This window comes from Ochlerotatus camptorhynchus, unplaced genomic scaffold (assembly GCF_037179485.1).
Source record: "Ochlerotatus camptorhynchus isolate MF236.1 unplaced genomic scaffold, CSIRO-AGI_Acam_v1.1 ptg000341l, whole genome shotgun sequence".
Taxonomy (NCBI): Eukaryota; Metazoa; Arthropoda; class Insecta; order Diptera; family Culicidae; genus Ochlerotatus; species Ochlerotatus camptorhynchus.
In genome coordinates this window covers 671,383-683,595 of record NW_027040829.1, presented here as the reverse complement: position 1 = coordinate 683,595, position 12,213 = coordinate 671,383, and the positions used below count along the sequence as shown (strand labels likewise).

The 12,213-nt window shown below is 37.4% G+C and overlaps 1 pseudogene; it reads right to left on the bottom strand.

The window, feature by feature from the left end:
* Window positions 1-2,179: 2,179 nt before the first annotated feature.
* Window positions 2,180-12,213, bottom strand: part of LOC135708910 (putative nuclease HARBI1) — a 36,196-nt pseudogene continuing 26,162 nt past the window's right edge.

Genomic DNA, 12,213 nt, shown 5'->3' with positions numbered 1-12,213 from the left:
ATCTCCTGGGATGGAACACAGGTATTTACCCCTTGTGTTCGAGCGTACAGTCCTCCCTCCGTACAAGCGTGGACGGCACCGCCCACCCACTGCCATCCCTCAATCGATCCAGCCGACCTAAGTCGAAGGACAACAGAGAGCGGTGTGCGGACGTAACCTATACGGAGGGAATGCTGTATTCGCCTAGGTTATAGCGCCCTTGCTCGCTATTCGTTATTCGCTGTCTACAATGAGAAGAAACAATGCATGAAATTTATAGTGAATAATTTTATAGAATATATATATAATATTTATATATATATTTGACTTAAATTTATATATATATATATATATATATATATATATATATATATATATATATATATATATATATATATATATATATATGGCGTCACGATTGAATGCGCATGTTTAAACAACGTTGATCCAGGTACCTATCATATAAATTTGCATATAATCTAGTTATGATTATTGTCAATAATACTTACATTTCGATAAAGATGATGCTGCCTACTTTACCTGTTATGTGATACTTATCATCACAGAGTCCAACCTTGAATTGCAGACCAGGTCTACTAACAAAACATGGGGTTTATGGTCTTCTTCTTCTTCTTCAGGTTCGCTCACCACCCGGAATGAAGGCTCGGTGCGGTTAGTAATATCAAACAGTGTTACATGCAAACGAAAAACGAAAAAGAGATACAACCAGGATTAGTTTTTTAAAGTAATAGTTTCATCTGAATACCCAACTAACCATATCTCAGTGACATTGTACCACTCTGAACCCATACCTAAAGCTATTTTGTGATTATATGGTTACTTTGGTATTCACATGAAATGTTGTGCAAGTACCAGAAGTTCAACAACGCCCAACTATAGACAGCTCAATGTTAATACCATTTACTCTTTGAATCAGCTTACACCAACATGATAATCTACTAAGAAACATCTAAGAATGTATAGAGATAAAGTTCAAAAATACAGTTTTAACTGATGGTACTTTATTAACGTCAAACTGTTCAATATTGGACCCTGCCAACACACGGCGCCTGCACGGCAATGTGGGCCGTCAGAATGGTTCATCGGTTGCGAAGTGAAGTGCTTCTTAAACTGAAGCGATACATTTCTCAATGTTTCAACGTTATCCTAACGTAAACTTAATATTATCACCCATATGCCTGTCCACGCCCGAAACCCATCCACCACACAAAATCAAATAAAAACGTTTCTGTATGGCAAATACGTCCAGACATAAACGAGAATATGGGTGTATATCTTCACTGTAACAACTACGGGTAATCATCGAAAATACTTGCATTTTACTCAGCCATTTTTGAGCAAACTGCAATCACTCTCTCATACTCGTAATGTGCCACGACCAAATTGGCACAACGACGCCCTATACGCTCTCTGACCAAAGCGCAGGGCTAACAACTTGGCCCCTCGCTGAGCATTAATTTCATTTTAACTTGTAACCTGTTCTGAATAAACATGTTTAAAAAAACTAATAAAGTAATAAGGGAGATTATCTTTCACTTTGAAATAAGGTAAACGCTTCAATAGTGGTCGTACGTTAGAGCCGTTTGTTGCTTTAGTGGATTATTGTAGTCTCCAACTTCATAATGGAGTAAATTAGAATTGAAAATTTTGGGATCGCTTGAATATGAAGTGAATCAGATCTGAAAAGCTTATAATCACTTGAATATGAATTGAATTAGTCCAAAAAATTATGTAATCACTTGGGGATGAAATGAAATTGTGCTGAAAGTTAGTAATCGCTTGAATATGAAGTGAACCAAGCCTGAAAAGTTTGGAGTAGTTTGAATATAAAGTGAATCATTTATAAACCTTTTATAATCGCTTGGAAATTAAGTGACTTCGAACTGAAAAGTTTGGAAGCACTTGAATGTGAAGTGAATTTGTCCTTAAAAGTTTAAAATCTATTGAAAATTACGTGAATTTGAAGTTAACTGTAGTAAAGTAGTTAAACAAGATTTTTCTCAAATGTTTTAACTTTTTTTTTATGTTTTTCATGTAATTTATACTCTGTTTTGAAAACTATTTTTGAGACATTCCATCGTTTCCAGTGATAAAGTAGGGTTAGGTTTCATAATACGTGGATAAATTTTTATTTTTATTTTTATTTTTATTTATTGTGAGTTTCTAGAGTATAAAATTTTTATTGGAAACTATCTGCAATATTATTCCTCTTAATTTCTCCAAGTCTTCTGAGGGGTGCATTGCGGATATCTGGATTATTAGGTGCAACTTCAGTAACATCTCTAGCCTCGTCTCTAGCATGATTGTTTTCATGTTGAGTTGTCTCCGCATCAACTTCAATATTGTCATTGAAACTGATGCATATGTTGTGCAGAACGCAGCATGCAGTCACAAATTTGCACATTCTCTCCACAAAGAAAAAATCCAACCGCATCAACTGCCTAAATCGCGTTTTCAACAATCCGAAAGCATTTTCAATCAAAACTCTTGTCTGAGCATGTTTCAGATTATATTTTCGCTTTTTTTGGTTCATCCTCCCATCATTTCTGTATGGTGTTAGCAGGTACTCACGTAGAGGATAGGCGGCATCTCCAAGCAAATGAAATTTTTGGTGGCAAATTTGCGGTAAATCGTCGCTGAGCGGTGATAACGTAAAAATTCGTGAGTCGTGAATTTTGCTTGGAGATCCAACGCAGATATCCATAAATGACTTGTTTGCATCACAGACACCTTGAAGAGTTATGGATAGCATGTCGTGTCTGTTTACATAGGTAGATTTGATTTTTTGGCTGGTTTACGGATTGATACATATGATCCGTCTATACATCCAAGAACGTTGTCGAATTTGGAAATCTGTAAAAAAAGAATTTAGCACGTATCAAAATTAAAAAAATTAAAATATATATACAGTCGCTGATCCAAATTGCCGAATTGTAGATAAAAAAAAGTGTTTTGGACACTTATGACTGCTTCAATTAGAAGTGTTCAAAAATCAAGGTGGATATACTTCTTTTACAAATGTATCTGAATCAAGTAAATGAGCAATCTACCTTAGCCGACTATTACAGCTAAAAACTACTGGGAACAATCATTGCAGACTTTCATTTGCAGAAAGAACAAGGCTACAACCAGTGCACAGTGGTCTAGAATGTAAATTTAGGTGGAAGGATATATTTTCAGCCTGAAATTGAAACTGTGACAAAAAGTGTCTTCTACAAAGCTGTTCTTTATAGCCCTTATTTTTATGACTCTAAATTCTAGGGTGGTTCTTATTATCATTGAAAACAAAAATTTAACGTTTTTGTTTGACGAAATAAAGGTATACATTCTTTGGCAAAGTTGTAGCTGAGCTAACTTCAAGCAACTTTGTATAAAAGAACTTTTTTGTATATCTTGAATTGACCGATTTGAGCAATTTTTCTAATTTGCGTTAGGGTGTTATTAAAAAAACAATGTTTTGCTCTATTTTTATTATTTAAAATTTCTCCACAAATGTGTCTACAAATAACTTTTAGATCTTTTTCTAAGACTCAAATTAACTATATAAGTAAAACAACTTTTTTTACTGTCTCAACCAGAGATATTAACATTTGAAAAGGGCATATATTCCAAATTCCATATTTTGTCAATCTCTCTCAATTCTACGAAGATCTCCGAACATCTTTGCACTTCTAGAAAGGCACCTATCATCTACAAATATTCTTGAACACCTGGAAAGCTCCTCTAGAAAGTTTGCTGTAATTCTACGTTTCTCGATGATTTTCCGCGAAGTTCCACGAACGTAATTTCTTGCATTTGTACGTAATTTTCACAACTATTCCAAGACCATGAGGCTTCAAAAATGCCCTGAAATTATATAGAGGTTCCCGATCAATAATGAGCTTCCCTGAAATATAATAATGTTCCTTCAACTTATACGAAGGTTCTCAAACTCAAATACATTTTCCACTTCTACGCAGTTTTCAGAACTTTTGAAGTTCATTGTTTCTACGAATTTTTCTGTAGATCTATGAAGTTTTTTTTTTGCTTTCTTAGAGAGATTTTCAGCCTTGGGCTGGTTCATCTCTTAAAATCTATGAAGTTTGCAAAATTTATAATAAGTTTCTACGATGTTCAATGAACTGCTTGGAAGTCCTTGAAGTTTTAAGAAGTTCCCAGAGGTTAAAGAAATATCCCTAAGCTCATCACCAATTTGTAGAGTTTGTAGACGTCTTACTATGCCATCGATTAAATATCGATATATGTAATATAATTTATCACAATTGCTTCTTATTGTCCAGAGTGTAAGAAAAGTAGTCAACATAAAGGACTTTAAAAAAAAGATTACTAACATCGAACTTAACAAGCTTGACAAAATACCGGTGAATAAAAAAAAAACACCAACACTTCTGGGGGCCTAGGTAATTCTGGAGGGGGCCTGGCCCCCTTGGCACCCCCAGTACCTACGTCAATGGTTGAGTGTAGCAAAATCATGAAGATTGATATGTTGCATGGCAGGTTTCCGTTCTTGTCAAGAATTGGTCGCATCCTCGGGGGCACATGCTCAATAAGACCTTTACCGGAGTATTGAAAAATCACAATGTTTTTGGTTCTTGTTTAGGATCGGCCACTTCTCCACGGACCTTAGAAAAAGCACGCCAAATGACGAATCGGAAAAACTCGACCTTGTCCGAATAGAATAAAACTTTGCATAATTGTGTGAAAGAGGCAATCATTCACATTTTTGTAAAACATCGGCCATTTTGGATCATGTACTTTTATTTTCAAAATGGCGTCTTTGTCATTTTTCAATAAATTGTATCACGACAACGTTATTTCTGGTCGAAATGACGGCTGGGACAAAGATGTTTAGAAAGTAAAGTTTTTCTGGGAAAATACACAAATACACTATTCAAAAAATGTGCTAAAAACTCAAATATCTCAAAAGTTTTATCATATTATTTTTTTAAATAAAAAAAAGCTCATGAGAAATGCAAACCATTGAAACATTTAAAATTATGGACACTTTAAAATTGACCAAAATCATAAAACAAAAACTTGTTTAAATTTGTTTTTTTTTTCAATATTTTGCTAGATATTTCTAGATCAGCTTGCTAAGAAGAAGTACAAAACTTTTACAAAATGTTGATGTTCATAGCATATTTTTGAAGAGCAAATGTACAGCAAAATGAATTTGTTATCAATTTAGTCAATCACGTAATTATGATTTCAGTTTGATGTTGATATCAAAAATTGATTGCTAGTTACTGTTATTTTGATGCTGGACTTTGCTCAGAATTGCACTTAAATATCAATTCATTAAGTGGTTTAAACTGGAATCTTCCTTAGCATGGGCATTTTAGCCCCATCTTCCCTACAGTCAACTCTCCCTTACTCGATTATTCCTCTCTAATTCGATATTCTCCTTAATTTGAAGGAAATCCAGGCCTATTTAATCATACAAATTTAGAAAATTTACTCTTTGACCTCGCAATAAGACCTCTACTACTTGGCTGGTTTAGATATGTGCCGAGTTCACTTTCCCAAGGGCACCGAAACATTTCCAGGATCGTCAATATGACCGTGGACCTTCGGCTTAGCCACCATTGGTTCAATAACATAATTTGAGTGAGAAAACATTATATTTACCTGAAGTTATTAAATTGGGTTGTTAGCGGAATGCTTAAATAATACAGCTAAAAACGGTTATCATCCATTTAATTCCACTTAATTAATTTTGGCATCCATGACAGATACATATTTCGACTACAATGTGCAGTCTTCATCACTGTCATTCCCAGTAAATACTTATAACAAAACCTAACCCCCTTAAGTACTCATCCCCTAGATAAAAATGTCAAGATCACAGGTTTAAAAATGAAACTTCAACGTATAGAATCGGAACGTACCTAACTAATAATAACCAAAGATTTAAGTAAAGTAAAGAAAAAAAATCTATTCAAATCTCTAATAAGCAAAAATTCCCAAACGCTTGGTAGCTCGGCTTCTCGCTTTCACTCTTCCAGGGGCCTTAGCGAATTTTTGATTCGAAACGAAATGTTTCATACGATTTTACACAACCCCTGCATTTATTCCAGCCGCGGAGATCCACCCTACCACTCGCTTGGATTCACCAATTTCCAATTCGTATCATGCAAAGTACCTACCAACACCCAGCCGAGCCACGTTTTTCCGTCTTTCCCGAGCTGCATGCATCCATATCCATGTGGACCGACTTTCTGGCCTCCCCAGAGCCGCTCTCAAAGCTGTTGTATGTAGCTCTAGCGGCCTGCATGGTTTGCGCGCCTTTGCGCTTAGTCCACACCGGGTCGCATCGTCACCGGACGCACTGAAGAAAGGAGAAAACACTATAGTATGGGAACCCCCTCATCACCCACCCCACCACACCACACCGACCGACCGATACCGGGTGTGGGTATCGGTTTAACTCCGTTTGGGGGAAAAAGAGACACGACACCATAGAGCGATATCTGTACGGCAGAGGAGAACCACCATATCCAGCCCCGGAATGTTGCTCGCGACTGCGTTTGCTCCAAGAGTCGAAGCTCGCTGCCATCGTAGAAAGAGACCGCATCTACGGTTTGCCCTGGAAGGTTCACAAGCGCGCTCGCATAGGATGCTATAGGGAGTTGGTCGGTAAGAAATTCAAACCTGGGGGCTCCATGCACTCTGGATGGCAGTCAAGAACGGGCAAGGAGCGCCGATAAAAAAAAATAACAGCAGCAGCAATAATAATAATAAAGACAGAAAGCCAACGCGAGGACCTGGGCTGGGGAAAAGTTTGAAAAATGAAATTAGTTTTGTGACAACATCAAATCAGTTTAGTTTGGAATTGCAGTCTGGCGAGGGAAGACCGAGATTTTCCTGGACGCGCTGTGGATCATACCATGTGGATAGAATCTGCACTGGAGAAGAAAGATAGGGCGAAGCGAGTTCCAAAAATAGGCCTGCTATTCCGATCCTAAGTGTTGCGCGGCTACTGCGATGGTGAAGAAGCAGAAAGATCATCTTGGCGGCGTTTGTCTCCCGTCGATCACGTGGAAGCAGTAGTTGGAGCATTGGGCTACTGTGCTTGCAACTTGAGGACACAAGAGAGATCCCCATGCAGAGCGGGTCTAATTTACGGCTTCGGTATTCTGTATGCCGGCGAGAAATTATGTGGCTTCTAAAAATAATCCAAACACTTTCCCAGTTTTCCCCCGACCCATTCCCGCCCAAAAGTCACTGTGGGCCGCGCGTCACCACCTCACCGCACACACTCACACCAACCAGCATTCTTTCGTTCGAGATGGGGTTTTGTCAGTTTGTCATCCCCCCGGGAATCGCGCCCGTAAGCCAAGTTCAGTTGTTTAGTGCGTGCGCGTTTTTCGGTTGTTTGGTGGGTGCAGGGGGCAGGGCCGGTTGGGCGTGTGGTAGTGTACAAGCGAACGGGACGACGAGGAAGAACAGATTGAAATTCAAGAAGTACCAATCCAAAAGACATGTCTCGCGGTTATCCAACTGGTGTAATTGTACGGGCGAAAGTAACACAACTCTGGTCGCCGGCGATCGGCGGCGGAGAAAGGACGCAAAACGAGCATTTCGAATGAAATTAAATCACACTCATGATTCCGTGCCTTGGGTATGGGGGAGCGAAGGGAACCGGAGGTTGGGAGTGGTGTGGCAATAAGAACAGAATAATTATAAAGAAATGACGATCGTACAAGTAAAAGTAAGAACACAAGTGCTGCACATGTTACATTCCGATTTAACAGCAACTGGGGTTCAACTATGCTTGGGATGGTGAATCAGAGACCTGAATGCAAACTATCAGCGATTCGATGCGAATGCAGTGAGTCAATGGAAAATGAGCAAAGGCATCATCAATGACCTGAAATGAGCTGATTCATGGTAAGTAAGCTTTGTAATTTTGGAATTTACTTCATTTTATTTAAATCACACATCGTATGAGTGCATTGGCGTAGGAAGCGAGGGTGCAGGGGGGTTGCCTCCCCCGAGTATGTTTCTGATTTTAATTTTTTTTTTCAACTAATACTAGTTCACATCCGACCGTCTACTCTCCATATGACTGTCTATTTCTTGTTGATTTTCAATAAAGGTCAGACAAACCAATCTACATTGAATGAAATTGTCAGTGAAATCCAAAATTGTTGGCTTTGACGATTGATGATGTTCACAGATCAAGAACTATAGCACAAAAAAGGACTGTATCGAAAATAAGTGTTTCTTTTCAAATCCATAACAAATATTTTAAAATTAAGTTTTATCAATTATTTATGTAATGTCCTTCTTAAGAAGTTAATTTCATAAAAATAAATTAAAGAACTATTCTTTTAGGTACTTTTATGATCATAGATTTTAGTCTTCTTATACATTTTGGACAGTGACTATCTACCTACTCTCTTCCAAGACCATTATCTAGCTAATAAATTATCACACTAAAGCTTCATGTTAGTTAGCATTTCCAACTAACTCTGAGCTTCAGAAACTTTGCATATTAAGTAACATAAAAACGCTTTGAAGGTAACCTATAGTTGATTTAATACAGCTAAAAAAAAGGAAACTTTATGGAAATTATCCGGAGAAATTATATAAATATTGTTGATCGTTTTTTGTTATTAATTATTTTCTGGATGAGTCATCATGACAAAACAAAGGAGCCGACTGGATTCGAACCACGAACTTTGCGATTCACACATATCAGATCTCACATAAAAATAGATCAAATCAAAAAGCTATAGATTATGTGACAATGTTAGCTATGTATCAATGGAGACGCAAGGTAGTCTAGTCGCAGAGGAATATTGAGCGTTAAACCAAAACTTGATAACTTTATAGAAATAAGGGAAATGTCTCTAATGTTGGCCTATGGATCTAAGATTGGGCCCTTCGCTAAAAATCTGCTATTTATCAATTTTATCTAGATGCACGCGTCATTGGGACGGTACTAATGGATAGTTTTGGTCGCTATTGAAAATTTAGTCGATTGCTGAATTTACGTATGGGCCCAAATTAGGGCCACTTAGGCCGACATTACCTGCATTTCCCCTATAACGAAAATAAAAATACATCGCATTAAGTCATCGTCAAAGATTTACATCTTGGGCGGCTGCTGGTTTTGCCATGACATTGATTTTTTTATGCTGGTCCCACCTCTTACCATTATAAAGGTTTGAGCTGGACGATTTATCTTTAAGATAATTTAATATGACATTTTAACCAAGTTAGCAAACAAAATCGAACTGGTTACAGTTACAGATATAAATTTCCTCTAGAGTTTACAGTTGCTTCACAGCGATATAAATGTGAAAAAGCTTAGGCGTCCACCTCTTAGTTCGCCTTTTTGTCAACCTAAAATATTCATAAGTATTACAAGTTAATGAACAATCAACAAAGCATCCTATTACACGAACAAACCCGCAATCTGATGCTATAATAATTTTCAGCAATTTCAGGAATGCTCACGAACCCCCAACATTTGCCAAAAAACTTACTACTTACTCAAGGTTGTAAGCTTCAAAATTGCATTTATTTTTCAAATGTTAAATTCAGTCCTCTATATCCGTAATACGCGTACGAGGCTCAAACCTTTGTAGACTACTATTTTTTTTACTACTACTATTAAATCAAATATAAAAATCCATCATCACCATCGTGGCGAACAAAATAGTTTTTGCAGTGCTACAGTAATTATTAAAAAGTCGTTATAACAGCTATCCATACAAAATAATCCGTTAAAAATAACTTCGTCAAAATACATAATTTGTAAATTCATAAAAAAAAAATCACTGGATAACTGTTCAAAAGACAGTTTTAACGTGTGAAATGCAATGTCTCTTAAATTCTTCTGTTGTTGCACGTTTAATGTGTCTAGGCATCGAATTGAAAACATTTATTCCTTTATAATATAATGAATTCTGTGAAGCACAAGTCAAGAAATGTGGTGTTCCGCGTTTCTAGTATTATATCTATGATAATCTCTTCCTCTTTCAATTCGATCATACAAATATGGAGGCAACAAACCGTTAACTACTTTAAAAATGAACACCATAGTCAAATATACAATTCTTTGCTTCACCGACAAGTCGGCGACAACCATTGTAAGGCATCTAGCATCAAAGTTGAGGAAGTGAATCTATTACATCTCAGAATCAAACGCATTATTTTATTCTGCAAGCGCTGAAAAGTCGATATTTGTGTTACATTGGCCAAAAATAGAAGGGCAAAAGTCTAGATGAGGAGAGATGATTGATTTGTATAGCTGTATTTTACTGGCAATAGCTAAATTGTTTTTCAGTTGACATAGAATTTCATACTTCTTGGCAATTTTCTTGATGACATTGTCAATGTGAGGGTTGAACTTAAGTGTGTCATCAATAATCACGTCAAGATATTTAATCTCCCGAACGCGATCAATAGTCTCATCATCAATTACAACAGAGACGTTCTCATTTAATCGATTCCGCGAAATTACCATAAATTTAGTTTTACTTGTATTCAATTTCAACTGCTTACACTTCAACCATCTACTTAGAGAACGCAAATCTTCATTCAAGTGTGAAACGGCATCATCTAAATCCTTAGCTGCAATGAATAACACACTATCATCTGCAGAAAGATTAATGTCGCAAAATCGTAAAACACGTCGCAAGTCATTAATACACATAATAAATAAAAGGGGCCCTAATACACTTCCCTGAGGCACTCCAAGGTTATTCCCCACGGGACTGGAAACGCAATCATTAAAAACAGTCCGTTGAGTTCTGTCAGATAGATAGCTTTTAAACCATTTATATTTTTTTTCCTTTGGTTTGTTTTTTCCGTCGATCTTGTTTTGCGTGCTGAGCACCAATGCTACCGACGTGCCAGTAAGGCAGCTACCACACCTGGACCCTACCTATCGACCCATCAACTCATGAACCGGGGACCAACGGCTTTACTTCCCACCCGAAGGAAGGCGTGATCAGAGATGTTATGCCTCAGAACATCCCGGCGGCGCCGACTGGGATTGAACCCAGGCCTGCTGGGGTGAGAGGTAATCACGCTAACCACTACACCACCGGCGCCGTTAAACCATTTATATGCAGTACTCATATTTCCAAAGCGCTTGATTGTGCTTAACAGTAAGGGCCTAGAAATTGTTTGAAAAGCGCGTTTCAGATCCAAAAAACAGCAACAGTCGTATTTTTACGCTCCAAGTTGTCTTTCCACTTTGCTAACACCAAATTCAACGCAGTTTCACAAGACTGACCTTCCCGATATCCTGATTGTGTGGTATCAACAAACTATTGCTATTTAAATACTCCAACACACTAGCGTGCACAGGAATCATGTTAAGGAGGGGCAATTTTTTTCTATGGTGTATTTAATCTGGGGATGGGGAGTACTCCAAAGTGCGTGGGAGATGGTGCTGTCCTCCCACCACTTATTCCCTACTGTTTAATTTAGTTAATTTTATTTATTTTTTGGTCCGGTGGTGGTTCATCTTCTTCAATGCAAACTGCGGAAATTGAGAATTTAATCGCATCGACGATGATGAACCGTCCCAAAGTACTGTCAGTCGGGGTGACAGAAACTGATTCCAAACATTCAACATGTTTAAAGATGATATAAAAGACAAACCCGAATTTATTTATTTATTTTTTGAATAATTCGTTTATTTTTCCAGGCTTATTTGCTGTAGCTTTGCGGAGCCGAATCCCCCCGAATTTATTGCCACGCACATAAACAGCTGTTACTTTTTAACCACGGTAACAAATTACTTGAAATTTTCAGAGAAGATTCTTAGGCGAATTTTTAGTAAGACATCTATTGTTGTTCAATGGCAAACTTCCACTCCCACTTTTCAATTAGGGAATCCAAAAGCTGTCTTTAAACTTTGTACAGTTGCGAAAAAGTCCATCCTCAGAATTCCTTGAGGATCGTTTCGAAATTTTTAGAACTCTATGAGCTCTTTTGAATTCTTCTCAGAAGTCTTCTGGAATTATTTTTAGAACTCTTCTTGACTTTTACTCAGAACACCTTGTAACTGAAATTCCCTTAGAAGTTGAGAAGACTTTCCTGAAAAATGTTCCTGGAATGAGCTAGTCATTATCGGTACTCCCTTGAAATTTTCCTCAAAATCCCTTTGGAATTTCACTCAAAATTTAATTTTCTCGGTATTCTTTTCGGAATGATCTAGTAACTATCTACAGGATTCACTAGAAATTACAC